The sequence below is a fragment of the Corylus avellana genome, chromosome ca2 (assembly GCF_901000735.1).
Source record: "Corylus avellana chromosome ca2, CavTom2PMs-1.0".
NCBI classification, from domain to species: domain Eukaryota; kingdom Viridiplantae; phylum Streptophyta; class Magnoliopsida; order Fagales; family Betulaceae; genus Corylus; species Corylus avellana.
In genome coordinates, this window is record NC_081542.1 from 28,626,120 (window position 1) to 28,630,382 (window position 4,263).

Consider the following 4,263-nt stretch of genomic DNA (forward strand, 5'->3'; position numbering starts at 1 on the left):
AAAATTCATCTCCGTCATTAACTTGATCACAATAATAAAATCCTCCAAATTAATCACACTAAGACGATTTTTTTTTTTTTTTTTTTTTAACAAAAATTAACCATTAGAAAAATGCTCATGCATCATTTATTAGAGACCACACAACAATGCACACTCTACTTGGCCGGAATGTGGCTTCTCATTAACCCCCCAATTTTTTTTTTTTTTTTTTTTGAAAAGTCTGCCAGAACCTTATAACCTTTGCTCTGATACCAAAATTGTAACATCCCCAGCCCGTTAAGGCTGAGTTTGCCACTTTTCTTCTTTTACAACAAAAGTTTTTGCAAAGATCTATAAGGTCTATCAGAGTACTTGATTTTAGAGGATACGAAAAATGTATAAAACATTATTCAAGAGATTTTATTACAAGCGAAATTAGAAAACATTAAACTTTAGTTGCGGAATATCATATCATTACACTAACTTATATGAAAAGACTTTGAAAATTAATAATTATTCCCACCCCATTCCGGCCTCCTATTCCAGCATCCTTTCTACCTGAAAACAAGAAATAAAACTGAATGAGCCCAAAGGGGGCCCAGCAAGTAAAATCCACAACCATAAATAGTTTTACTCCTTGTTCTCAGTTTTGAAAATCGTTTTCGCAAATAAATATAATTCTAGCCATAATAATATCTGTATGTACGGTTGCATCTCCCGTAACATATACATACTATTACATCTAGTAATAGATCATCGTTGTAAATCATCTTTATAAATCATCATCATAATGCATCTTTATAAATCATCATCATAATGCATCATTATAAATAATCTTTGTAAATCATCATAGCATATCATCGTTGAAAATATAGTATCATTTTCTCATAATAGGGCCCATGTACACTATTACCCCTGTGCACGAGGGTTGCGGGTCCTTGTGACCATGGCACTGAACTGTGGCCACAGCCATGCCCGACCGTCAATTAACTCTTTCTTGGTGCACTCAACGGTCTAGTTGATGGAATACCACCTTCTGGCATAGCCTCCTTCAGTGGTTTCGCCTCCATCCGAGTATCGGTACCGAACTCTCATCTTATCTTATCTTGGGGCCAAAAATACTCTCCTCCATACATGTGCCCTCATTTCATAAACATTTATCTCATCTCTTGTACTTTTCTTTGTACTTCTTTTGATGCATCTTAGGGCAACATGTAGGAGGGTTTATCATCATTTTTCTTTCTTATAATCATCATCATTTCTCAACTTTCTTTTCTTAAAATGGAAAACTTTTCCAAATATAAACTTGTTGTGCTTAGAAAGCATTTAAACAAATAGAAACTTTCTAAATAATTCTTTTAGAAATCCTTCATGCATGCAACATAACTTCATAATACGTAAATAAAATAATCATTTACAATTTGATACAAGAATATATAAATAGCATGACATGAAGTAATTTTAGAAGGGGTAGTGAATTTACTTACCTCTAGACTGAAGCTAAAAGTGGTATGAAGGAATCTAGTTGCTCCAATATGACTAACACCACTAGTATATCTTTTGAAACTAATTTCTAAAGTCCGCTATCTCTTGTGTTCTTTCTTTCTTGTAGCGCTTGGTCTCGCCCTTTCTCTCTCTGTTCTGAGTAAACACTCTTAGAAAGAAGAAAGACCGAGTAAAAAGCGGAAGAAGGAAGAATATATGCAAGAGATGGGAGAGGAGATGAGTGGTGAAAATTCTGAAGGAGAAGAGCTCTATTTATAGGAGAAAATCAAACACTATTCTACCGTCAATTTACAATTATACCCTCATTTTACTATTTCACCAACCTTATACTATTTCACCAACCCTATACTATTCTACCTTCAATTTACAATTATACCCTCATTCTATCTTCAATTTACAATTATACCCTCATTTTACTATTTCACCAACCCTATACTATTCTACCTTCAATTTACAATTATACCCTCATTCTATCTTCAATTTACAATTATACCCTCATTCTATCTTCAATTTACAATTATACCCTCATTCTATCTTCAATTTACAATTATACCCTCATTTTACTATTTCACCAACCCTATACTATTTCACCAACCCTATACTATTTCACCAATTACCATTCTCTAATTACCACTCTCATAAATTTCCCAAGAATTAAAATCCTTAGCTACAATGGATATTAAAATAACATCATTATCAAAATAATCTATTTAAATAGCTTTGAAAATTCTGGGACACTACAGGTACCATGGGATCTTGATGAGATTCGGGCTCTTCAGTCTAAGGCAAATGACGTTATGGAAGAAGAAGAGATGAAATGGCAACAAAGAGCTAAAGTAAATTGGCTGAAGCATGGGGACAAGAATTCTAAGTTTTTTCATGCATGTGCTACGGAGAGGAGAAGGGCCAACACTATAACTAGTATTGTTGATCTGGAGGGGAAAATTTGTGATACACCCGCAACCATTGAAGCTGCGTTTATTTCCTATTCCAGGGGAATCCTCACCACGTCGAACCCGACAGGGGTAGATGAAGCACTGGATCTCTTATCAACAAGAATAACAGCTGAAATGAATGCAGACCTGGAGAAAGCCGTCTCTAGAGAGGAAGTTAGCTTGGCTCTAAGCCAAATGGCGCCTCTAAAATCACCGGGTCCAGACGGATTTCCAGCAGGTTTCTTCCAAGATAATTTTGCTGTTGTGGGAGAGGAGGTATTTGAAGCTATACAGAATTTTTTCTCCTCAGGTGTTCTTTCCCCAACTGTAAACTCTACGTATATTGCTCTTGTTCCAAAAAAATCAAATTCTGTTGTGGTTTCCGATTATAGACCTATTTCATTGTGCAATGTCCTGTATAAAATTCTTTCTAAGATTTTGGCAAACAGGTTAAAGCTACTGCTCCCTCATATTATTTCGAGTAATCAGTCCGCCTTTATTCCAGGCAGGCTGATTTCAGATAATATTTTAGTTGCCTATGAAACACTACACACTATGCATTCTAGGATGTATGGTCGTGTGGGATACATGGCGCTAAAATTGGATATGAGCAAAGCATACGACAGGGTGGAGTGGATTTTTTTGGAGAAGGTAATGAGAAAGATGGGTTTCTCTGAAAAATGGATCAATATGGTGATGCAATGTGTTACGACAGTGTCTTACTCCATTTTGATTAATGGAGTACCAGTGGGAAATTTCTCACCATCCAGAGGAATTCGCCAGGGTGATCCTCTTTCTCCATACCTGTTCATCCTCTGTGCGGAGGTCCTAAGCACACATTTCCAGCATGCCGAGAGCACTGGCTTATTGGGGGGGTCCCAACATCTCTGCGAGGTATGAAGATAAATCATTTATTTTTTGCTGACGATAGTCTCCTTTTCTGTAAGGCTACAACGCAGGATTCGGGACAGTTAGCAAAATTATTGGATACCTATGAGAGAGCCTCGGGGCAACGTCTGAATAAGGATAAAACGACAGTGTTTTTCAGCAGAAATACGCCCCAGGTTGTACGTGAAAGTATCCTATCTCTGATAAATGTTCCAGCATCACAACGCTATGACTCCTATAAATATAATATTCTAAGTAGTATTTAATTAATGTAAGTATAATATTGTAATTAACTTATAGCAAAAGTTCTAACATTCTAAGTATTTTTATAAAATCAAAGAAGAAAAAAAAAAGGTTTGTCACTTAATATATAGTATTTACAAAAGATTTTGTGTTTTCATCCATCAAGTTGCAATAGCATATATACAAATTAATTTAAAATGTCATTTTATACAAAAATAGTAAATCGACATGTTTATATATATATATAATATGTTTTGGAATGATTGGTTTTGTGAAGCAAATTTTCCATATTAAAGCTATAAAAATGACATGTACGTACGTGTACGTCAAACCTAAATTAAGGATATATATATAACATTATCCTATAATTTAGCTCGTTCATTAATTTGGAATCTCCTTAAAATAATAAAATTAACTAACATTAATATTAGGCATATTGAAGTATATAAATATTAAATAAACATTGCATAAACAAAAAACAAGAAAACAAAACAAAACAAAACATGCAAAACAAAATAAAACAAAAATAATAATAATAATAATAATAATAATAATAATAATAATAATTAATCATAATATAATAATAATGAAAGAAATTTCTGACGTGTCGGTTTGACACGTCAGAAATTTCTGACGCGTGAAACGGGCACGTCAGAAATTTCTGACGTGTTAGAGTTTGACACGTCAGAAATTAATACATTTTAATTTTAAT